The sequence below is a fragment of the Adiantum capillus-veneris genome, unplaced genomic scaffold, assembly GCF_014529385.1.
Source record: "Adiantum capillus-veneris isolate H3 unplaced genomic scaffold, ASM1452938v2 Hic_scaffold_461, whole genome shotgun sequence".
Classification (NCBI taxonomy): domain Eukaryota; kingdom Viridiplantae; phylum Streptophyta; class Polypodiopsida; order Polypodiales; family Pteridaceae; genus Adiantum; species Adiantum capillus-veneris.
In genome coordinates, this window is record NW_028221547.1 from 119,574 (window position 1) to 145,989 (window position 26,416).

General features: G+C 41.5%; 2 non-coding genes and 1 pseudogene across 2 annotated transcripts; 2 read left to right on the forward strand and 1 right to left on the reverse strand.

The window, feature by feature from the left end:
* Positions 1 to 1,471: 1,471 nt before the first annotated feature.
* On the forward strand, positions 1,472 to 1,545 carry TRNAQ-UUG (transfer RNA glutamine (anticodon UUG)). The gene has a single exon. It is a non-coding gene; the product is annotated as a tRNA-Gln (tRNA).
* A 1,348-nt stretch (positions 1,546 to 2,893) lies between these two features.
* LOC147416790 (uncharacterized) lies at positions 2,894 to 4,345 on the forward strand (annotated as a pseudogene).
* An 18,991-nt stretch (positions 4,346 to 23,336) lies between these two features.
* On the reverse strand, positions 23,337 to 23,409 carry TRNAK-UUU (transfer RNA lysine (anticodon UUU)). Its single transcript has one exon. It is a non-coding gene; the product is annotated as a tRNA-Lys (tRNA).
* Positions 23,410 to 26,416: the final 3,007 nt, after the last annotated feature.

Below are 26,416 nucleotides of genomic sequence, written 5' to 3' on the forward strand. Positions count from 1 at the left end.
TCACAGTTTTTAATCTCATATATTCTTATTAGACACCCACATAACCTTCTCTAATGACGTATGATTAAACCCCGACACATAACTTAACCTTTTTTCATGACCCTTCCACCTGCCCTTTTCATATCTCTAAAATTTCGTACATTTTGGATATGGCGCTTAAAGTAAGTCCCTTTTAAAATAAAGAAAAACTCATATTAGTGGCGTTGGCATTTTTAATTTTATCCCCTGCGATGTGCGTGCTTTAAAGGCACAAAGAATCGATCGTACACTTAAGCGGTTGAAAGATCTGGGCTGCACGCATAAAGAAAAGCACAGATTGCGAAATACGCCTACCATAAATTAATTGCTTCGTCATTGTAGAAGAGTAAAACGTCACAAAATACGTACTTGAGCTTTGAATTAACGTCTCTAAAAGTTTGGGGTATGCCCGCGTGTTTCGACAAGAACACTAAAAAAACCCAATTTAGCTTTATGCAAGATAGCCAAGGCACGTTTAAGCAATTGAAGGAATATTATTGCTTACATCCTTGGCGAGGGTTATAATTCATAGGAGCACCCCGCGGTTATGGCTAGAGGAGGTAGGGTAAAAGATTTGTTAGGTGTCAATTATTATTGTATTCGAGGAGTTAAAGATTCGTAGGGAATCCTGGATTGAAAATGAGGCAGATTAAAACATGGTACAGAAAAACCTAAGAATTCGATACGAATAAAAAGGTCAAATCAAAGAATGGTTGCTTTTTTCGCTTATTGCCTTCAGATCGATTTAATTTCTTGGGAAGACTTTCAAAATGACCGGTAAGAACTTTCGGAACGGAAAGCCATCCGCTTTGATCCCATTGTAAATATTCATGCGCCCATCTAGCAGGGCTTATCTCATCTAGACCCAAGGGAGGCTGTAAAAAAAGCACATATAATTACTCAGATAAATTAAGCTACATTTGGAGGGTAGATGATAGAGAAAAAAGATTAATCAATAAATTAGTCCACTTTTGTATGATTGATGGTAAGAAAACAAAATCTCGTGTTATTGTTTCCCAAACCCTTTCTTGTCTTTTCTGAACTGAACCCGATGTTCATGTTATTCTACTTTTGGCGTTAGCCACAGAGAATGTCAAGCTTACTTGCGAAGTCAAGAGAGTGAGAATTGCAGGGATTACTCGTAATGTACCCAAGATTATTGCCAAAAAACGTTAAGAAACCTTAGCTTTTCGTTGGATTATGGAAGCAGCTATCAAATAACGTACTATAAGCAGAAATAGCTAGAGTCTAGATTAATGTTTATCTGCTGAGATACCGGATGCTTATTAAAAGAAGGGAAATGTTCGTAAGAGAAGGGATGATCCTCATAAACCGGCAGAGGCCAATAGAAGTTTCGCGCATTATAGGTGGCGGCGCAGTAAACAAAGTAAAGTAAACAAAACAAACAAAAAACAAATAACAGGGATGGGGGCTTAATGAAGTCCATCCCCCCGCACCGATAGCTCAATTGGATAGAGTACCTGGCTTTGAATCAGGTGGTTAAAGGTTCAAATCCTCTTCGGTGCCAATGCCACAAAGAACACGCTTCTAAAGGGCAAATGCAGTTATTCAATCCTATTTGTTACTTACCTGTTGCCATTGCGTGTCGCCAAACCAAAAAACACCCACGGCACGGTTTAACGTTAAGGAAACATCTTGTTGTAACTGGCATGCATTTTCAACAAGATGTTTCCTTTACTATGGAGATACCTATTAACTATATAACTTTGGGCCATTAAACGATTCTACTCTTTTTAGCTTAGCTACAAACAAAGGCAAGTCACTTTTCGGCTAAACGGAAAGGCAAAAAAACCAACCAATAAAATTTATGGCTAGCAATCAAATTGCAAGAAAAGAGGTAAGCTACGCTTTGGCTTTCGGAAAAGTTATGAATACAAAAACAAGAAACTAGCAATAATAGCTACATCAACAAAAGAGAAAACCACCCTTTACTTCGGAACGACTGCCAAGGTATGCATTATGATTAAGTCTTTCGAAAAACCACCAACGGGGCATCTGCATAACACATGCTAGATTGGGTTGTCTAGAAAATGAATCTTATATACAGTGTTGTGATTGCTTCATATTGATAAGAAGTCTAGAGAATAATTCGAAATGAGAATACATAAATAATTACCAGTCATAGAAACAGAAACACATAAATTACGCGAGAAGGTGCTTTGGTTGAAATTTTACCATCCACTCGGGGTTTAATTAAAAATTATATTTCATTATTGAACTGGTTTAGAGTTAATTGCCAAACCCTAGTCAAATCAAATTAGGCCTTTATTAAAAAAAATACATAATTACACGCATAAACGAATCCAGACCAGACGTGATGAGATCGAATCAAAAGCATAACAGAAAGGCACCATGCGCTACCCTTAAGAGGACAGGAAAGCACATAACGCTTCCCCCATCTCCCACTCGGCCGGCGGGGGACACTTAATCAAAAAAGGAAAAAATGATAGCTACCCTTTCCACCGTGCCGTATTGTTATGCATGTAAAGGGACAGGATCACACGCACTATCTGTTTGGCTATGCTGAATTCTGTCGAAATTTGCTTTTGTTTGGTTTATGCTTTTGAACAGGCAACACCTTAGATTGTATGAAAAAGCAGCCACATACACGAACATAATGCAGTGTGCCCTTCGTATGAAATCGCAGCACCTATATAGATAGTTGATCAAAAGAAACAAGAAAGAACTAACCACGAGCCGAAAGCCTACTTAACCACGCCAGCCTACTGCCTACTCACAGGTAACATCAGCTATATGGTATATTCTATGCGCAAAGCAATCAATCATCGTATATATGATTGATAACGTTGACACTGGGGCATACCCATGACACGGTACCATTTTTCTCTGATGTCACAGACGCTTTGAGCAAGGGAAAGAAACTAAAAAATCCACGGGAATAAAAAAAAAAGCACTAAAGAGGTTGACTAGTAGTAACAAGAGGTCCGTTGGGAGGAATCCATCAGGGCGTATCACGGTTTTTTACTGGGGAGGTGGATTGAAGTGATTGTAGTGAAGAATCGATTGGAAATGAAGCGCTTCGTCCTTGGGCATTGTGGAAAGGATCGAATATGACCTAAATTGTTCCTTCCGGATTGCTTCAGTATGATGGATTGAAAGGGTGCCACACTTTGAAAAGGGCAAAGCGCTTTCTAAAACTAAAGCGAGGGCGCCGTGAAGATGGAGAACGCATAGCGTTCTCTGGGCGCAGAGAATCAAACGTAAAGCGCAGGAGAGTTTTCGGTAAAACAAAAAGAAAATTCTTAAACCTAAGCATAGCTTTAAAGGACGGCTAAAGGCAGATGAAAGGCCGAAAGATAGGGCGTGTAAAGTAGATCGTACACCTTCCGTGTGACCCGTTGCGTTGGTCCTAAGCAATGTCTTTTGCAAAGCGACCCACGTAGGCAACGATAACTTTGACTGGATGCGGGTACCCAGTCCCGCCAGTAGCTGAAATGCACGACTGCCTTGATAAAAGAATGGCCACCTTTAAAGTTGCAAAAGCAAAAGGCCCGGGCCGTAACAGGATGAACCAATATAAATGAGTGTAAGCTTCGTAGCCTAAACACGATCAGTGCTAACCACGCATACCGAAGGCCTGTTATTATAGTAGCAAGAGAAGTCAAAGCGGTGACGATTGAAAGGTTGTCACTGAGCAGCGTTCCCAGTCGTACGAGAAGAGGGGTTAATCGGCGAGGCCATACGCTCGTGGAGCTTCTCGCGAAGTATAGCTCACATCCAAACATCTGATTGAGGAACGGGGCAATGCCCATGGAGCTCCGGAAACGGAAGGCCTGCCAAGCCATATGCCCGTGAGTGCAGCGGGATTCTTCAAAAAGAATAGGCTGACTTGAGGACTTAGGACCTTAGCCACGAATAGCCAGAGATGCGTGCAGACAAAACAGAAATTATAGCGTCCAACCCAAGGCCTCGACCAAATGTTCAGGCCCTCCAATCGAGCAGGGATTGCAAGCAAAGTGGAGGATTTAAGTTCTTAAGAAGAGCCGTGTGAGGCCTATAGCTCATGCACAGTTCAGAAACCGAGCCCTAACAGTAATGGTGCGGTTTAGGCTAACACTTATGTATTAGCTAGTTATTAATTGGAAGCAGGCAGGATGGTGATGAATTATGATTAGTCTAAACCTTCAACCTCATTTAACATAGCAAATGAAGGTTGAAAGTGGTTAGAAGAGAAGCTTCTATGGGGGAGCCGTTAAAGTGGTTCCTGGCTACGCCCTGGAGGAGACTACGCTGACCCTTATAGCGATAGAAAATACGTACTCGATTCATATTTTTAAATGGTGGGAAATTGTATACCATTAGCCCATATAGCTAGGGGCGCATGGATACATAATATCGAATGGAAGCCAGGTTAAGGCGTAGGGTTAACTTGAGCTGCAGGAGTCAAAGCTAAAATAATTGAGAAAGAGAATACATAATGTATTGCGCGGTCACCCTTAGGTGTTCACAAACCTATAGATTTATAATGCTGAGCTACTATTGGTATGGTGTCTAATCCCAACCATGGCATACGTAGGCTTAGCAAAGCAGGGTAAAGTCGGTGGTTAGGCAGACGCCCCATTGTTTGAGGTGTTGCTATGAATCTGGTTGATTATCCCTATGGAGGAGGCGAAGGGCGCATGAAAGGAGGTAGACCTTCAGTGTCACCCTGGGGAAGGCCCACTAAATGTGGATTTTGAGCAATAGTGAGGAAACACAGAAATTAGTTTATGGCATGATTCGTATGGAAAGGCCCTTTTGTTGATGCTTGCCTGTTAGAAAAGACGAAAAAGATCAGGGGGAGAATCTGGTTATGTAGATTTTCCATTTCGCCGTTATTTAAGGGTTGCTATGCAGAAATTCATAACGGGCGATCTTTTATTCGTTTGAGGGTTATAAACGAAAAGGTTGGTCATAAATTTGGAGAGTTTGCTTCTATATGAAAGGCCTCGAGAACAACTAAGATCAAGCCAAGATAGAAGGTACGATAATAGGATACGGCATAAAAGGTAAATCCGATTTCAGTCAGACTTAATCCAAACTACCATTCAGATTCAAGTCGGTTTAGTGAGGGCGACCGCGGAGTCACCGAATGAACTGCCTGCTGCATGTCGGTCGAGGCATTGCAGATGTCCACAACAAAACAGACACAACTTATTCTAACGCTAGGAAACCGCAAGCAACAGCGGAAAGCACGCACCTCAGGAAACAAAAAGAGAAAACCAAAGCATGTCGTAAAAAGAGCACACTAAGCCTAACCAATCCTTAGGCTTCGACCGTGTCTCTGAAGCACAGTTGAGTGTAAATACCACGAACGCGAGGTGCGGGAGGGATACCAAGCCTAGCTTTTCAAAAAGAAAAGCAACACCACGCCTTCTCTGTACATGCGCTGATCGCTGGCGCATGTACCCAGACAAGGAGGGCTCAAGCCCTTCAGGAAGCCCTGCGGCTTAGGCCTAAAGCGCACTATGCTTCAACAAGTGAGAGTATTCGGTAAAACCGGTGAACCACGCATCTAACCTGCGGGCAGACGCGTGGGGCAGAAGGCTCATAGTACCCGCCTACCTATCGCGGATCCCACAATAAAAAAACGCAGCCCTGCGATGGAAAGAAAGGAGCCTAAATTAACGCACCCACCCAATAGGGACGTTGCACGCTCAAACAGTACAGAGATATCGTTTGGATGAAACTGAACAGCTATGAATCGTTTTGACACATGCCGATTGGCTTTGTGTTTGCCCTTCGGCAGAGCAGAGATTAAGTCATCATTGAAACAAGGGAAGGAAAAACAAACCTCAAGACTTTAATGCCTGAGCCGCCTGATTGAAGTGAAGCTAGTCATTAGCAGGCACCTCATTTGGATAGAATCATTTTAAACTCTATGAAATAACGTAAGCCAAGGCCGAAGGCTTTGACTGAAGTGTTTTTTCTTTCTTTTTACTGACCCACAACCAAAAACACATAAGTAAAAAAGCTTCACGTTTTCGAAAGGCAGGGTGTCAGAACTGTCAGAATCAAGCAGCATCATTGCTAGCAGAGAAAAGCAAGTGCACAGCGTAAGAGGCTTGGCTTGCAAAGAATCAAGCGCTTCTTGGATTATAAGTCCCCGAGCCAAGCCAGGATCTACTGCATGCAATATAGGTAACTTGGGTTAAAAAGCTGTGTGATGGGCAACCATCTTGCACGGTTCGAAGAGCACCTGATTTAGTCTGCGTTGGTAAATGAAAGTTCTTTACACGGCTTTTTTTACAGCCAGACAGAGTAACTCTTGACTCCATCCACTGTTATGGAAAATCGTTGTATTAGGATGTAGATTCTAGATATCTTTTCTATTCAATTTTTCCCAGGATTTTTTCTAAAGAAGAAAACAAAAAAACTAAAGAAGAGAGAGAGAAAACCAAGGGAAAAAAAAGGAAAACTGAAGGAAGAAATCGCAAAGTTGACCTTCGTCTCGGTAGGTGTATTATTCATCATTTCCCTAAAAGGACATTTATTCATGTATTCTTTTTTCCAGTTTAATGACGCCCACCATTATTTCCCGGTTGACGACACCGTTGATGACGCTAATCGAGAGGGCGACCGGTCTAGTTCCTGCATGAAAACATTGTACAAGCTCGATTATGTATTGTATAAAGGCGTTGCACTTACTCTTGCTCGGTAACGAACACGGGGACCAAAGCATGTGCGGCAAGGAGGTTAAAGTTTGAATAACTTTACGCGTAAACTAAAAAGTCTACGCAACTTAACAGCATAAAGCAAGCCTGCTTTTGGTATTGAGATGAGGGCAAAGCTTAGCGAATCGAAGTTCCTTTCGGGGCTGGCTACCTAGCGATAGTTAATCATTGACACGCTTTGCGAATGGGGAACGCAAACACACGCTACCTTGCTTTATGCCTACTGAGGGTTTTGATCAATTGGGCTAAATAATCTTCCCTTAACCCACCCATTGCACAAAAAGGAAAGGATAAAGCAGGTTACCTATGTTACTGGGGACAAGACACTAAATGACATCCCAACACAGGGCATTCGATCAACAATTGGACAAGCCATGTAGGAAACAACGGTGAGATCTTCTGGGAGGAAAGCCCCGAAGAGAGGTCAGAGGGCCCATACTACCTGCCTACCTTTGCCGGAACCGGGAAGCACACATTTAGCGAATGCCAAGTAAAAGGGAAGGAGCCTATGTATTTGTTACGCTTTGAGAGCCGGAGGGAAGAGGGGTAATTTCCTATACCTGGCCTCTCATCCGTCAAGTTAGAGAGCCGTGTGATAGGTGACTATCTAGCCCGGTTCAGAGAGCATTTATGTAGCCTGCACTAGTTACGGGAGGGAAATGATACATAGAAAATGCAACAAAATTTGCCGCCTTTCCTATGCTTTGCCCTCGTCAAGCCGATGAAACGGGGCTCTGCTTGCCTTTTCTCATTAGGCGCAGGCGGACTTTTAACCCTATCTCACAGACCGCAAGGCAATAAGAAAAAGAAAAAAACGAAAAGGATTACTGAAGGAAAATTACGAAAAGGCCTCCGAAACCGAAAACTTCCGTCGGGCACTTATTACGCCTCTGGCCGTGTAATACTTTCCTCGTATGAAGAACTAAATTTATTCTGACCCCACTACGGTTAACATAACTGATAACAATCTTTTGTTTTTTTCTTCTTCTCTATTATCTTTTTTTTATGGTAAAGACGTCGCCTGACGCTCTGCCTGGGGTAAGTTTGCAAAGAGAAAACTGCGTAGGTATATAGGGAATGCTTTACGTAAGAAAGCTAAGAATCCGCGTTGTTAGTCTAAGTCTAAGTCTAAGTCTAAGTTTAATAGGGATGCCTAATGCGAATGTACGAAACCTAAAAAAAAAGATACATGCAATAGTTACAGTTATTCTTCTTTAGGAAAAGATGCCCGTTGACGCTTGTACATAGCGAATGCCTGATTCAGGGAAACTAAGAAAGTCTGCAGTTATCGTTGCCGGAAGAGGATTAAACCCTGGTGGCCTGAAATGTAAATTTTTTCATCTAGTGAAACAAGCACTAATATCTTGATCAAGCCAGTAAAAGCTGATTTTTCCTATTAAAGTGCTTTTCCAATAGCTTAGGAGATACTTTGGGGACCAAAAAAAAAGAAATCATTTGTATAAATTTGTACATCTATATCTTGATGGATTGAAAACTGCGAATGTGTGAAGGGAATCTGTATTTGTCGTCTAGGTTGATTGAATGGCGCTTTAATAGCTTAAACTGAATGTATGAAATCTGGTTCAACATCCTTACATGTCTTTTCTGATTATATCAGTTACGCGAGGACAGAAACATTCACTCGTTATGGGATTCTGGGTGTCAAAGTGTGGATTCCGTATTCCAAACATGTTTCAAAGAACAAAAAGAGACTCAATTCGGATGCTGTATCCAAAACGTACAAAGTTTTGGAAATGCTAAAAGGGCAAATGTAGAGGTTGCAGAACGGACGGTACATGACTTAGTTTCGGAGAATATGGCATTAAAAGCTGTTCAGCGGGTCGTATTCTATATTAAACCATTGAGGCAGCGCGTCGCGCTATAAGCAGACATTTCTAGAGAAATGGTTGAATATGGGTAAGAATCTTCGCAGATATTCCCATTACCCGTAAACCCACGGAAGTAAGAATGGGAAAAGGAAAGGGAAATCCTACAGGTTGGATGGCTCGTGTGGTGACAGGATAGATCTCATTTGAAATGGATGGTGTGAGTTTGTTAAATGCTTGAGAGGCTGCGACATTAGCAGCGCATAGACTATGTATGTTGACTAAGTTTGTTTAATGGTTGTAATTGCTTGCAATGTAAAGAAAAAAATAACTGCCCGCTTCGCGAAGCGAAGGAAGTGGGCGCCCAGCCCAAGACCACGGGGCGGAAACGATTCGACCACCAAATGATGAACACGGGATATGATAAAATGATGCCTCTTGATTGGAGCGTGATGTTATGCAAGCATAACAAAAGCACCTTTTGCACACAATAAAGATACTTTATAAATAACCAAAGGCAAAAATAGCGTGGGGAAAGAGAAAGCAGAACAGACCCGATTAGGGGAATCAGTGCAGATAGCAAAAATCAAAAGAAAAGTAGGCAGCACTGGGGGCTTATGTATGCCAGTAGGGCACTCAGCATGTACAGATGAGAGCTGAACTATGAGAGAACGCTGTGCATTGAGTTCACAGGTGTACTTAGCTGAGGAACCTGCAATGTATGCAGCATTTGTGGATAGTTGAGGGAAGGAAAGGCCTGTAATGTATGAATCTATGTGGCTGACTCGATGTATTGAGGCTTGTGGGTTACTGGTCAGCTAAAGGGCTGTGTGCGTGTGCTTAGATATGTTGTATGTGCATTTATGGACTCGGCCATGCCGCTTATAGTGTGTTTCACTTACGGTCACGCATACATATAAGTGGCTTGTTGGCTGTACTTTTCCCTACCGTTGCGGAAGCGGTTTAGCTAGAATCACAGTTGCTAGATCATACAGTCGTAAAGACAAGGAATATTATAGCCACTTGATTTACGTTTCCCATCTCGTCAAAAACAATGTCTTGTTTCCTTTTGCACTTATGCGCAGAAAAGGAGCCAATTGATTAAAGGTTCTATCCTCTAATCTCAACACGTCAAACACCCACTCATGAAGTGGTTACAATAGGCGCGCGCTGAGATAAGGAATCTAGCCAATAATCCCACTTCTTCAGCCGCCTCTAGCTTAATTCCTGACTTATCAAGCTCTACATCTACAGCTGGTACCACATTGCTTAATCGCATAAGGACAGACGCAAACACAAAAGAACCTTTTTTTAAGTATAAAAATCCTTGTCGTGTGTTGCAAGCGTGCATGCTTTGAGCAGGCTTACAAGGCTGTCTAGTAAATAAAGTTGTGGTTGCGTAGAGGTAAGTTATCTTAGGTGTGTGCGTTTGTGGTGTCGAGGGAGATTCGCTTTGCTTGCAGGTTTGAGAAAATAAAGGAGCTAGTGTGAAAACGTATCAAGGCAGCAAGCAGTTATCACATGTAAAATTGGCTTTGCTAACTGTTAGGATCGTTACAGCAAGAAGGCCCTTTAGTAGCTTACCGCTTGAGCCACTATGGAGTTACTCGCGACATGATGTCATGAAGCACTGCACTTGTTTGCCTATTGGGCCCTAGGAACCTTTCCTTTCTCCAATTGAGTTTTTTAGTAATGGAAACGGCAGCGGTTCTTTTGGCTCACGTAGCTTAAAGGATAGAGCATTCCTATGTACCAGGAAAGGAAACGGCACCGGTTCAAGTCCGGGTGTGGGCTGGTGGAAGGAACAAGCAAGAATGGTTCAATACGGCGTCTAACAGGTAAATCAAGAATTTCACTTCGAATTCTGGACCTTAACACCTTGCTGCTTATGGTGTTTTATGATTAGTATCGGAAACGGATGGAGAAGCAATAGAACGTGCGGAACCGCATATTGGATTACTCTAGTGCGGCATGAAGCTGCTTAGCCGAGTCGGCATATCCCACTTAGCCGTTAGCGATGCTTCGCTTGTTTCTTGGCCGGGTGGTACGCGAAGGCAACTTCCGCATCATAAGCACCGAGTCGGTTTGTCAAGCAGGTAAGGCGAACTGCGCGCGGAAAGGAAAAGAGAAGGTCGTAAAGATGGCCTCGTTACCTATATCAGAAGTCAGAATAAATGATGGAAAGAAACTTAGTCCTCTATTTTAGTTATCTCACGGGCCAACCATCGGGGTTTCTCGGAAATGAGAACGCGTTGGCGGGTCCTGGAGTGCCCGTCAAAAGCACACGCACATACTCCGCGAGGTAACTATTACGACCAGCACCCTTTGCATTTCGGCACAGTGGAACGTGTAACCAGCCTGGAGTTCCGTTTCAACCTACACTTGTTTCATGTTGGGATGGGCAGGCTAACCGTAAGGGACAAACCAAATCCTCAGGTCAGATAGGATGGCACTACTAGCAAATACTGTCTGGCAAAGACATAGGCGCAAAGCGTGGTAGGCCCGCTAGCTAAACCGAAAGCATACAATAAAAGCAAACAAAAACCAACAAAACTACAAAAGCGTAACTAGGCAAACAGTTAAGCCAGGAAGGCCGGGTCATTTGACAGGAATGGAAAGGCCGATTTCTTTTGTTCAAGCTGGAGAGAGGAGTGAGAATAAGAAGCCAGCCTTGCCGCTTAGGCTAGACCTATGCGCCGGGCCCGAGGCCAGGGCCTTAGCAAGTTTACAGTGCAATAGACGGCGCTGCCTACAGCAAATTTGCTTTCCTCTTCTGTATCCTCAGGGGGACCTTGGAAGGGAATTACAAAACAAAGAGACAGCAACCATACACACATAAGCTACTAAATAAGATACGTTTTATTAGCGCAGCGAATAAAGGCGCCTCTACTTGTCAAAAATGACGCGAGCCGTATGCAGGGAGACTTGCACGTACGGTTCAAAGAGGGGGATCCGGCCAACAAAAACAAAGAACCGGCGCCTACCCAACTAGAGGCACAGAAAAATTAATCGAGTATAAAACGTATCTTTAAGCTTTACCTCATTCTGATCGTTTGGAGGGCGACCGTGAAGTCACCGAGTGAAGCCCTCCTTAGAGACAGAAAGGGATACTGCAAAAAAACACCCACGGCAAAACAAGTATTACTAATCGATGTGTAAGATATGACGACAACAACAGCATGTCATAAAAAGAGATAACCAGAAATAGCCAACTCTTGGCGTATCTCTAACTACGCCCCTAAGTGGCAGTTCAGTTGAACGGTTTCGTGAATGCGAGATGCTAGCGGAACGATCAGCCAGACGTGTTGGGCAGCTAAGGCTTTTTCCTTACCGCGTCTTTCCCTGTGTGTTGAGGATCCAAAGCGAGTGCACTGGAGATAAGGGAAACTAGGATTCGATATGGGTATAGCAAATATCTGAAGCGTAACCGTACACTCACACGACCTTTGCTGGGCGGGGCAAGAGATAGGAGCATTCAGTGAAACCGGTAAACCACACTTCTAGATAGATGTGTGGGACAGAGGACTCGTAATACCTGCCTACCTTTCGCTTCAAGAACCATGTAAGCATAGGGTGCTGTTAGTGTCGCAGAAGGAAAGGGGCCTAAATCAGCGGACAGACCAACGCCGCACACTTAAGCAGTGCCGGGCAGGGTTTGTGCCAGTCAGAACACCCAGATAGGGAATTGGCAATCCCACACCAAAGATGTTGCTAGAATGCACGACTTCCAGGGCCAGGGTCCTTTTGCCTTGGCCAGAGCACGACTCGATGCCTTATCCTCTAATTATGTTTGCGAGGTAAAGGAGAAAAGAATCCTTTCCCTATTAAGAAACAAACAAACCCTCGATCCACATGCTTTGTTGACTTTAGAAAATAAAATAAATAAAGGCTCTAGTCCTGAGGTCACCTAAATGCTCATGGATGATAGTTATTTGGCGAGGCAAAAGAAAACCAAACCATGATAACGAATTTTAACCCTTTTCCCTAAGGTAACTTAAGTTGGAGAGCCGTGTGATGGGTAACCATCTTGCACGGTTCGGAGAGCACCTGTGTATGTAACGCAAGTAAACGTATACAATACAGCAGCAGCTAGCATCAAGTAACTTTTAACCCTATTTACGTTTTCATGATGGCTTAAGAACACGCTTATCCCTTGGCTGTAGAGAGACCTTGTAATTGCGAGGTACCGTTATGAGCTTAATACATATGAGTGTTATTCTGCGAAATAACTTGAATCCCAAATCATTTACCTGCTTTAACTACTTATGCCATGGATGTGGGAGCATTAACTTTGTTTCCGTGGGCTTTTGAAGAGTGAGAAAAACCTTTGGAATTCTATGAAAGGGTCTCGGGAGCTAGGATGTATGCCAGTTATATATGATCAGGTGGAGTGGCATAAGATCTGCCTTTGGGCTTGAGTGGAGACACCTTTTCATTTACATAATAATTTGCTTCTCGTATTGACGAATCGGAGGAAACGCCAACCAACAACCGTATCTGGAAATAATGATTAGTGGATATCGGTACCGTCACTGCATAGTAAGCTTTGGATCGGGGATTCAGTGGTGTAATGTTAAGAGGTCGTGCGACATGAAGACATCGATAGCAATATGGGGAAGGTTCCCATCAGGCAACGGTTCTGCCCGACCTTGCTCAAGCACGCTTTGACTGTAAAGACTTGGTATGAAGCCTTGAAGACGACGTCTCTTAATCCAAAATAGAGGCTAAGGTGAGCTGAGGAAAGGGCAGCGTAAGCAAATGTGTATAAGCCCAGTAAAGCATAACCAAGGCAAGGCTAGGGCCATCTTTGACTGGTTAGTCTGATGGGCCAGCCGTGAACGGATTTACCCTTGGCCTCTAGGTATATTGAAACTGCATGAGTTCACTGGAGTAGAGCACGGTTCGCTGAAATCGGCATAGGTTAGATGCCATTGATGGAACATGATAAGCCTGTATTTATCTGTGCGTCCGTAAGGGCTAAGCATGTAACAGAGTATGGGTAAAGAAAGACCTGAGAAGCAAAGGCTGAGTCTGCAAGTACGTGACCCGCTTTAAATCGAATTAAATTAAAGAAACACAAATCGATTAAAGAAGGAGGCGGCTTTAAGCACAGAGTTTAATTGGGTCGGATAAAGGGTAAACAGCCTGTCTTTCGTAAAATTGTGGCGGTATGGAAGTATGGAGATCTGGAAATAAATTCCTACAAGCCAGGCTCTGTGGACTGGTAACTAGTCTTGGCCAGCTTAGCATAAGCCCTTAATCTATGCGTGCATCGGAGCTATCTCTTTTTTGCTGCGAAGCGGATGTAGCGTTTTGACTTTACTGGTTACGGTTGCCTGCTTTTTGCCGTAACGTGGGCCACGCGGTAAGTGGCCTGAGGCAAGCAAAAAGCTTAGGAAAATGAACCGAACTCTCAATCCAAAATCTGGTGCTATGGACGCTTACGCATAGACTATAAATGCCCCTCATCCCTAAGCGCCTGCAGACGCGTTACAGGGGCGGGCCTCCGGAAACGCATTCGAGCCGTATGAAGGGAAACTTTCACGTACGGCTCCGTTGGGGGGAAAGCTCGACAAAGGGCCTATCTATCCTAACCGGGAGTATGCTGGGATTTATGAAAAGCAGCACCTTACGATGTTCATGACTAATCGGATTCCGACATACTAGTGGGTACTAGGGGAGATTGCTACGATCGTTATTGTATCTGTATTGAAGAGATGTGAGAAAGTATTTGAATCATCGTACAACGTCTCAATGAAATGCCCAGCGGCACAATTAAAGCTGATGATCGTAAGCTATGTCCTTTATCATGACCTTAAATGAAAAAATCCATGGAATCTCTAATTCACCATTTTAAACCTTATACAGAGGGGGTTTTTGTACCAGCTTTTTCTATTTATACTGCAGCTGAAGCACCTAAAGGAGAATTTGGTGTGTTCTTAGTCAGTAATGGAACCAATCGTCCCTATCGTTGTAAAATAAGAGCACCTGGCTTTGCTCATTTACAAGGACTCGATTTTATGTTCAAAAATCACATGCCAGCAGATGTGGTCATCATCATCGGTACTCAAGATACTGTGTCCGGAGAGGCAGATAGATAATACAATACACACAAAAAAGAAGAAAAAAAAGACAAAGATGAAGGTGACGGAGGCTCCAGTGCAGGTAGTAGTAGTATTATGGTAAGTACGGGTTTGAAGGAACTGGTTCCTGAACCAGACACGGTGATATGTGAAGTTATCTATTAGTTCCATTTACAGGGTGTAGTCAAACCAATTACTGTCGATCGACGCGGTGTCGGTCGACACGGCATGATCAAATCCCGTGGTAACCCTAATCCTGTATCACCTGTGCCGGATTCTGTATCTAACGTTTCCATTCCTATATCTAACGTATCCGATCCTATATCGTCTACGTCAGATAGTTTATTGCCTGTACCTAAACCATTATCATCGGACAATTCTTTATTTGCAGCTGAGGATCAATCAAAAGAGAAATCCTCAGCCCTAAAAACAAATACATTTCAATTTTCTTCATCTTTACCCCAAGCATCGAAACCAATTGCTTCTTTGCCAATTGCTTCTTGTTTTTCTTCTACAGCTTCTTCGTTGAGTATACAAAGTACTCCTCCTATAGTAAATTCAGTAATAAGTACTAATTTATCAAGCCTAAAACTATTGTTATTAAAAGTAGTAAGTTTATTTTCATTAATATTTCATATAATAAATAATAGTTATTTAAGTTCAATAAATGAACTTAGTTTAATTAACAATTTTAATAGTGATTTAATTACAATTAATATACCTATTATTTATAGTATAGTAATAGATTTATAGTATCATACGTATTAAATTATTAAACAAGGGCGAATAAGATAGGTACTATTTAAAAATTTTACTGCAAGTGGTTAATAACTTTTGTTTTTGTATATTTTTGTTTTTGATTACTACCATATAAACTTTTTTAATAAGAGTGAAAGCGGTCCACTGAAGCACTCAAAAATATTCAATTAGGTGCATGCCTTACTATATACCTTGGGTAGCTTAGCTTGGGGTTTGCATGCCTTGCAATAAACCTTGGGCAGCTTAGGGCAAAGGTTACGTTACGGCAAAATAAAGCGAGGCAGGGTATGTTTGTCATTTCATTCCGTTTATAACTCATATCAAGGTAACAAAATCATGGGGGGGTTGGGTTGGGAAAAGCCCAACCCCTGGAAATGTTCTCTGCGTTACCTTAGCTGAGAGCTGCCAAAGGGTTTATTACACTACACCATTAAGTACTGATGATAGTGACCACCAGGGTTATGTTAATGAAGGTTTATTGCATCATTTAAGTGAATACAAGTCAAGATTATAGAAACATAGGCTTATGGGATAGCTACACCTGATTCTAAACCAGTTAATGCAAATACGATCAAAAGGGGAACAAGATGTGCTAATAGCAAAATACCCCTCATGGATAGCATGGTCCAAGCAAAGCCACTCAAAATCTTGACTAAACTATGACCAGCCATCATATTAGCAAATAAGCATATTCCTAAGCTTAGTGCACGAAAACGATAGAAGATTAACTCCAAAAGTACTAAAAAAAGCGCTAACAGCAAAAGGACCCCTAGCAGTAATAAAGGACTGAAAGGATGAAGCCCATGTATTTAAGACCCTACCACGGTAGTTCCAAAGAAAAGGGAAAATAAAGGACCCAAAATAATAATAAAATAACTTGTTACCGTAAAACTATAGGGTATCATACCTTATAAATTGCAAAATAATAAAAAAGTAAAAGTAACAAAGATTAGAGGAAAGAACTATTATTTCAAAACGCCACTAATTTATTCGTTCACTAGGTTAGGCACAAAATCATAAGTCATCTCTACTAAAGATTACCAAGCATTCAGTATTAAATGTCCTCCATCCGAGGTCACCAAGTGAACTAAAAGCAGGATTAATCCAATAGTAGATAGCATAGATAAAGAGGAATTGATAAATAAAAGATACGGATTTCCTATATGGATGGGAATCAATGGAATGATGGCAAATTGTTCCGGTGGACTATAAGCCGTGGTAAGTTGAAGGAGTTTATTTCGACATAAATGAAAGGGGTTGTTTTTGTCTTGGCATTTTTCAGTTTAATAAACCAAACCCCTTTTGCCTTTCGAGCAATTCTTTTCTTTTACTATCAAAGACGAGAATGGGAATGCTAGGGTATTTTGAGTCATAGGGCAAAAACGGGACACTTTTGGTTTTGCGCTATTCCCTTCTTAAGCTACCCGTCTGAAGCAGGTAGGCCTAAAAGACAGTAGCTTACCCTATAGCAAATGTACACTACTAAAATGCCATTGCAATATGTTCGGCTAGGGTTAGATTTGTTTTGCGCTCATTTAGGGACTCGGGTTGTCGGCCTGAAGCCTTAAAACCGCGTAAGATTTACCTTTCTTGAATGAGCGGAAAAGGCTATGCTCTTTTACTACACCAAACTAAACGAGTAGCTATTATGTATTTTGGTACAGTTTTTTCTTTTTAAAGAAGAAACAACAACAAGAAAAAAGGAAGAAACCAACGAGTCTAAAAGTAGTACAACGAGTCCAAATCCCTAGCAAAAGAAATAAGTAGCTGGCCATCGCCAAAATTAAGTCTGTCTGCGTTAGGGCATAAGTGCCGGTGCAATTTATGAAGGTGTGACTCTTGATTAGAGAAGGCCTTGGTCTCTTCTCCATAAGCGGAACCGCCAACGTCAAGGCCGGTTACGAGATTCCGTACCCCGGCAGCCTGGGATGCCGTCCGTGCAGCCATCCCTGAGAACAAGGTAAGTCAGAAAGTAAAGAAACCTGCCGGTAGCGCAATACGTAATGTGAAGGAACTGGAGATTACCACGCACTACTTATTCTCAGGGACCAAAAAGAAGGCCAAAGGCGTAAACTGGTTAACTTAATTCCGCCAGCCCGTAATTTGTAAACAAATTGGTGACGCAATGCATAAAAACAAAATGCTACAAACGTTAGACGGCGATGGCAGTAGCAAGAGTGGAATAATTTAATAAGAATATCGCGGATTGGATGTTCATACTCGTGGAGCGACAGAGTGCAAATTGACTGTTCACACCCGTAGCGTAGAGCAATAAAGTTTGGGGGGTTTAATTAAACCGTTAGCGTTTGTCTTTGTAGAATAACAAAGGGTGGGTTGTTTAGAGCAAGTGCAATGGACAACGGAGATGGCATAGCTATTGGCCAATTAAGCTATGCTGTTTTCAAGGATAAGGAAAGACATAAACTGTTTGTACACCCGCCCGCCGTATGCCGACCTTCTTTGAAACATTTCCGGTCGTCTTGGTAGATTAGATGGAGAAGGTGTCGTAAGAGCTGATGTACCATTTGGACAGGCAAAATCAAAATAGAGTGTTAAGCAAGTAAATGTAACCTACGAATTTATGGCGAATTAGCCTTAAACACCAAACTACCATCCAAAAGCTCTATCGATATTACTAGTTTCAAAAAGCAAACTAATAAGACAAGACAAGACCTTTTTCAGGACCAGCAAGCGCACACTACCTTTTAACCTAACTTTTCTTTTCACTCCCTTTTGCTTGCTAAGAAACTGCCATGAATGTCGGGAACAAACAAAAGGAAGCAACAAAATAAAAGTACAATTTACGCACGAATTAATTTTATTTGCTACTTTAATTTTGAGCGTTCCGAGTTCAGAACGAATATTAATATATAGTGAGGAAATATTAGTAGTTGTTCGTTTAGTGGGTTTTGTTTCCTTTAGTTAAAAATACCTAAATGACATTTTCAAAGCGACTTTTAGGGCAAGAAGCGAAGCTATTTAAACAGATTTATAGCATTTCCTTAGTTCCTAAGAAGCTCTGTGGTTCGAGTCTAAGGAATAACATGAATTACTATTACTTAGTTTGCGTCTGAGTACGTAAATGATTGCGGAATCTTTTTTCAATGGGATAGTGGAGCATTATGCCTTTTTATACGAACAAACGGTATAAGCTTTGTTGTGTTAAGAAATGGAACTTGAGTTGAAAGCACCGTTAGCCATTTGGGAGCATTCCTGTCTCTGAGAATAAGACAAGACAGCGAGTCGTTTTCGCTTTCTAGTCAGTGACGAATTTAACAGCTTTTTTAATGAAACGAAACATCAGTCTACACTGATTTAACCAAGCATGGTTTTTTTAGAAGGAGGGATTTCGACTGAAGGAGATGTTTTGGAAGAGAAGAAAACAGAATTAAGTAACACTGCTCTTTTTTTGCCTTTCTTCAGTTGTCCCGGCCTCCCGCACTTTTTCATATCCTTTGAGCCGGTGGCCGTTCTAAAATTAGTATTCCTATTCTTTATAATTATAGTATTTCTTTTCTTTCTCATCTCTAAAATGGCCCCCCTTCCTCCTATCCTTGAGTCGCCGAGCAGATCGCCGGCTGGTGGAAATGGAAATAACAACAACAACAAATGCCGCCTTTGTCGATTTGTGAAGGCACTCGCTAAGCAGATCAAAGGATGCTTCTGTGGCGGCGGCAGAGGCTAAGAGTAGTTTCATGCATTATAGGTGGCGGTTCAAAAAAAAGGTAAAGTGAACATGTAATGAGCTGGAGTCGAGAGCTGTTAGACACTTTAGCGGCACACACCCCACCCCACTGCAAGGCAAACTCAAACGATCTCTTCCAAAACATAAGATACTTCGCCGAGCCAATGCTAGACGCTTAAGCATATGGCTAAGCGACCCTACTATCGGCTATGACAAGGTCATCGCCTAAGATCGCTTAGAGGAAAACTAATCACTATGCCCATCCATGGCATGCGCTTGCTGGACCAGGTGAACACTCCCCAAGAAGAAGAGAGTGATTCGTTTTGTAGCAAATAGAACTTTACGATGACAGGGATACTGTTAAGACACCCTATACAACAACAGCTACATTAGAAACAACAACAACAAAGCTAAAGCCAAATTATAAGCTTCAACCACCGTTTAGCCCTTTTCGATCTAGCGCACGCAAAAATCCTATATTCTACGTACATATTACGGTGCTATGCGTGCAACATGTCTTGTATACAGTGAAACTTCTCTTATTATATTAGGTACCGATTTAATACCGATTTAGTCTAGTAATCGCGGTATCTAAGAAGTGTTACCTACTATTGGATTTGAACCAATGACTCTCGCCGTATGAAAACGATACTCTAACCCCTGAGTTAAGTAGGTTGGGCTTCCAGTCTTATAGCAGCCTGTTCTATCGAGCCTTGAAAGTCTTTGCCATTAAATCGATTTTCTGTTAAAAAGCCAAAGCCTCAATTTTGCTTATGTGTCAGATGCTATCCCTTTTAAATGTGGTATCAGCAAGCATAAATGCTTTAAGCCTGGGCCAGGCGTACAGCGGCCCTGTCACCAACTTACAGACCAGCAGTAGACCGTGCAATGTACACACCACTGCAGACAATGGCCACATTATTGATGACTCATCACTAAGTGCAATTCTAGTGAGATTAACTAAGCCACTGGCTCTGCATTTGTATTATGTGGCTTGCAGGCAAATGAAAGCATGGAATATATAGAAAAATCTCTACAGGCTGCCAAAGATAAAGAGGCTTTCTTACATTACCCTGCCATTATGGAGGGTCTTAATCCGATAATAGACGATACTAATCTTACCAGTGTGATACATGGCTCTACGTGGGATGGGACACCCTGCCTTAGCCTCCCATGTTGACAATCCTTGAATAGCCCTAAGTAGTAAATACTGCATAGTAGGGGTAATAGTATACTGCTTTATAGGACCCCAAAGGAGACTTAAAGCCTTACTTTGGACCGAAGGGAGCTGCTATTAGATTGAAGGAAGCTCTGCTTCGATTAAATTGAATAAAACCGCCCATTTGCAATGCATTTATTAAGCCTTGCTTTGGACTGAAGGGAGCTGCTCTTAAACTGAGTGAAGCTCTGCTTCGATTAAATTGACTCGTTGCACTGCATATGTCGGTGGGGATTTCCAGCTCAATGAACCCCAAAGTAATTATCTCGCGCATTAACAGTAGGGCCGGCAATAGCGTTAGAAAAGCACTAGTCGAGCTCACCGCATCAATTGCAACTAGGTTGCTGCAGCTCTTGAAAGGCAGGCACCTAACAATCCTAAAAGTTATCGTATTGTGCAATCGTAGTAGGGAAGGGTTATAGAGAGTGCCTAGAATACGAGGAATTTTAAAGACACAGTAACGGAAAGCTGTAATCAAATTCTTTTTTATCCGTCCTTTTATCAAAATTAACGTAGTTGTGTATAAGCCTGAAGCAATGGCATAGTTCACTAAAAAATCCCCAAGACCAATCGTTAAAAATAATGAATTGCTGTTGCTGTTAACAGCATCTAACCAACCAGGTAACCACAAGCTCCGACTGGCATTACATTACTTGCCGGACTATCTTAGAAGATAAAAGCACGTCAAAACCATACGAAGCTTTACTATGAGCCAATTGGATCCACTGAGCAAATACAGGTTCAATTAGAATCTGTTTTTCCGGAGTCCTAAAGAAAAGGCCAATATGACGTCGTTGTAAACAGAAAGACCTAACGTATGAAACCCCAAAAAGAAGCTAGCCTAACTTAAGTAAGATATTATTGCTTCTTTGTGCTCTAGCATTCTTGCTAAGACATTATCTCTATTTTGCTTAAAATCGTAATCTCTGAAAAAACAGATGGCTCCGTTTTAGCTTTTGCCATAATAAACCCGGCAATGTATTAGTGATGTGTATATAGCGCGCGCGGCTTGGGTTGTAAAATCCTGTGCTATGAAAGCATAAGCGGGTAGGAAATACATATATTGCGCGACGAGGGAAGTGATGACCTTCAAAACAGCTAAAGCGAGTCCCAATTGAAAGTGAAGGGAATTCTTCATCGTATCGTAAAGTCCCTTGTGTCCACGTCCCAACCTGCCTCCTGGGGAAATAGAAGCATCTAAAATTTCCTTCATGCTATATCCAATACCTTTGTTAGTCCTGTACTACTGGCCAGCAATTACAAACACAACGGCTATTGCCAAGTAGTGATAAGCAATATCAGTTAACCACAAACTTTGAGTCTGCAAATGCTAACTTAAAAAAGTTAGAATAGCTGTTTCCACCCCGCACAGTGCTATTGAACAAATGAGTGTTGGAGTCGGGATTTTGTGCATAAACGCTCCACTGACCCGAAAAAAACGGTCCTAATCCCTGGGGATGCGAAGCGGTAGTTAATAAGTCGTTCCATCTAACATGTCCGCCCTTCGCTTCGGGAATAGCTACATAAACCAAATGGCCTATCCAAGCCTTTGAACTCACTTCAAAGAATCCCGAAAGGTGGTGATTAAGCCGAGATTCAGCCTTTTTGATCCGAAAAATGAGCGTTGGCTAACGTCTACGGGCTTGAAACTCTGCGTAGATGGAATGGCTGCTGTGGATTGAATCTGCGGTTCATCGAAGCCGCGAACAGGATAGGTGACAATGTATGCAGAAACGAAAAGGATGTGTAGTACAGGGCCAGGCACAACGGGAGCCGGCTAACAAGTTTACTTCGGTCCGTAACCTTACGCTTGGTTGGGTCGTCCCTTGCCCCACAGCCCAGTGGCCCTGTTGAGCACAAGGCCTCGTTAGTGAGCGCCGACTCGCGGATAGAGCCCGCTTTTTTGCCCATTCGCGCCAGGCCCTGCAATCAATAATCCTAGGCCGCTTTGGCTACGAAATGAAACGATGCAAAGGCTAGACAATCAATGATCCGGTAACCTTACCCATATTACGCTAATAGGCAAGGACTGTGGGCCTTCAAGATCGCTCTGCTCTAGCTTACCTTTGAACAAGCCAGCAATGCACTCAGGGAAAAGCGAGTCATTGTAGCCAGGTAGAGAAGGGCTTTGCCCTTTCGGTTAATTTCGAAGTAGCGAAAAGAAATTGTCAAAAAAGAACGGCAAGAATCTTTGTCTTACCTTTCGACAACGCCATCCTTTATTTAATCTATTCGCTTTAAAGTTCATTTTGCTTCGCTTGCGTGAAAAGTTTAACCATAAACTTATAATTTAAGTCTTTACTATGAAATAAAGACAATAATCCCAAATCAAAAAAAGAAAGGGTCGTAGATTGAATCAATAAGGATCTAGAGGCCAATTGGGTCCATTCAAGCTCGAAGGGTCACGCCTTAGAGAAAGAATGGTATAGTTTGGGCATAAAAAGTGAATTTCATATAAAACTGCAATTAAAAACCCGGATGCCCGCACAACTAAGAATAGGTGACTTGCTTAAATCTAAAGAACCAGGTAAAGACAAGTATGATGGCATAAAAACTAGTGCAGTTCCCTTTACAAAAAGTCCCTCCAGTTTACGATACGCCAGTTCCAGAGGGAAATACTTCCTTTTCGAACCCTCAAGCACAGCCCAAGGATTGGGTGTTTTTTCTTCTTTTCTGTCGTTTTTCAAAGTTTATGATTTTGCCTTGCATTTTAAAGATTATTCCACTATACCATTACAACGCGTTGTGATTGGCTCGGTATGGCGCAGAAGGGGAACCAACAATAGCACTACGACTACGAGGTCAGGCCCAATGATTTCTCTATCTATCACTAAGGAAAGCAAGCAAGCCAGCTTTCCCCTCCGGTCGGCGGCAGTTTAGCAAGCGCGCTTTCAAATGGATGATGTTAAGGCTACAAGTGGATGCAAGGGGCAATTTAACTGCACAACCTAGCCACTATAGATGGCCCCTTTAACACAACCAGGCCGAAGCGGAGTGATCTTTTTTGCACACAAACAAACATAATCATTACATTACTATAAGTCTCAAGTCTGGGTGTAGCAGGACTTGAACCTGCGACCATTAGATTAAAAGCCCAATGCTCTACCAACTGAGCTATGCACCCAAATGTTATTGCATTATTATTGCTATTAATTAGCAATGAAATAGATTTCTATGTAGTAATTAAACAAAAAAGAACAACTCTGGCTTGAGCATATCACGATGGCATTATAGTAGTATACATAAATGAATGTTATCTAGGTAACTATCGCCAAGATTCCTTAGCCTCATTTGCTTCATGTCAACCATTAATACTGAAACAACAATTTTGCCAATACAATAGCCAAAATTTCAACAATGGCTTAGTAATGTTTTATAATAACTACGTAGCGGGGTCCCCATTCTTGTTTCGGATTAGCTCAGTCGGTAGAGCAGTGGACTGTTAATCCATGGGTCGCAAGTTCGAGTCTTGCATCCGGAGAAAATAACTAAAACACCGTGTAAAGTTTTAATTTCATGCACGGTTCTAAATGAGCGGAAAGATCGAAAATCTCCTTTTCGACTCTGACTCTCCTACACCAGTCGTTGCTTTTTTTTTTGTTACTTCTAAAGTAGCAGCTCCTTAAGTGATTCTTTGGCTTAATTTTCCTACATTTCCCTAACAAGTGGCATATGGTAGTAGGATTATTGGCCACTTCTAACATAATATTAAAAAACAAAATTGCCGTTACTCAAATAAGCAAACATGAAACGTATGCTAGCTTATCCCTCTATAAGCCAAATTATATCTATTATGATTGGAGTATTTGTTGCAGACCCGGAGGTTATGCAAGTATAATAACTCATACGTTTATTTATATACTTATGCACCTAGGAACTAAAGCTTTAACTTAACTGCTCTATGCCAACACCGTCTGTAAGGACCGGACAGTATTGCTTCCCCTCTGGGGTTCGGCTTTAGGCCAATTCTGGATCTCCTCTACCATCTTGCCTTTGTTTTTTGCCTTTCTTTCCTTCTCTTTCTCTTCTATTCCTGAAAAAGAAGCAAAAGCAGCTGTTTCATCACATCAGGAGGTTGGATTGTTTTTGGCTCGAGAAGACGCAAGGCAATGGAGTTTTGCTTCAAGTTCTTCGTTTAAAAGCACTATAGCACTTATGTTCCTCTTAATGGGAATAAAACATTTTCATGTTTTGACGGCTTCACCCTTTCTGCCTGGGCTTTCTGTGGCATGACATCTCATTCGGCTAGAGATTTTCTAGCTTGACAACCACATCACTCTTAATTTAACTTTTTACGGCTACTTAATTTAAATGTGAAACATGGTCGTATCTCATTCGGCTAGAGACTTTATTGCCTGATATCTCATTCGGCTAGAGACTTTATTGCCTGATATCTCATTCGGTTAGAGAATAAATTGCCAGATATCTCATTCGGTTAGAGAATAAATTGCCAGATATCTCATTCAGCTAGAGAATAAATGGCTTGTTGCTCTTTCTACTAGAGAATAAACAGTGGAAACTTATAAAATAATTACTATTAACCATGATTTACTCTTCTTTTATCCCAAAAGCTTCTTATATTATGCAGTTTAAACGCTGCAATTACTATTACGATCGTATTGATTTACGGCCCATTTACCCTCCAACACAAATCTATAGCTATTCCCTGCATCTTACTAAAACGTATTACTCTAACCATAGCTATTCCTTGCATCTTACTAAAACGTATTACTCTAACTATACTTTTAACCCCAATTTAAGTGTTTTTAAACCTTATAATTGTTTAAAAATACATTTTATTAAAAAAAGAAACTTAAAAACAAAACAAACAACAAAGCTTTAAAATAGGCGTGTGTTATAAGGTGGAATAGGATAGATCAATAAGCACTAATGCCCAGAGCTGAAACCATATATCCCAACCAACTGAGACATGGTAGAATAAGCACCTTTTTAAGATCTTTTAGGCAAGAGCTAACGCAGCACCTAACTAAAAAGGCTGTTATCTTACCTACCCAGGAGATGACGCGTCTTGTCTCTTACAAATGAAGTTTTTCCTTTTTTTTAGCGCATTTTTATAAGGGTGTTTCTATAGCATAGTTATGCTAGCACGCAAAAAAGCTCATGCCTAAGTAAAGCGGTTAGCTAGCAAAAAAAGCAAGCTGTAGGCAAAGACAACAAAAGCCTACCTACCCTACCATTTACGTTGGGTGTCGTTGGATAACCAAAACATTTGGTAGAGTTTCTTAACCAATTTAGGGCCTTAGCCCCAGACCAGTAGATCTGGGTCAAGACAAAAGATAAGTTTTTTATACTATAGATGTGGTTCCCAAACTACCCTGCATTCTATTCTATGTAACCCATGTTTGTAATAAACAAAACAAAACATACAAAAACTAAGCCAAACAACCATGCTCAAAGCCTTAAGAAGAAAAATGACAATAAAAAGAGTCGAAGCCATAATAGGCCGTTGCTGTTATCGTTGTTATAACGCTAATTTACAGGTCGCAAGCAAGATTGTTGCCGATCAACCCGTCCCCGTTGCTGTCGCAGGTAATGGAGGATTTCAAATTGCTTCCCTCCCATTCTTTTTTTTCTTTGAATTATTGTTTACTTACATTTCTGTTGTGATAATAGTTTTGGTTATTGTCATTTTCACAGTCATTTCCTTTAGACATACAAACTGGAAGGTGTAAAGATGGCTCTTTTTTACGAACCGGTCTTTTTTTTTGTTTTTTAATAATTATTATTAATTACAAAATGACGCTTGTAAGAAAAGGTAAGCAAAATCAACGTTTTAACTAATCCTTGGAATGGAACGGTTAAAGATTTAACCTTATCCTAACTCACAAAAAAGTAGCATAATTGGCATATTTAAGATGTACGGGTTTTTTGAGTTGAGGTGGATAACCAATCTATCCGATTGGTTCGTAAGACAGCCGCAGAAGCGATAGCACCGGAGAGCTCAATTACCTTTCATGCCCTTTCACTGGTTTTCACCATCCTAGCTTTCTTTCACTTTTTAGTGATAGTGATTTTATTTGTTTTTTTTTGTTTTCCCTCTTTTTTTTGCATTATAATATATGATTTCGCGGTGGTTTACGTAGGGTCCTATCGACCCATAGAACTCTACG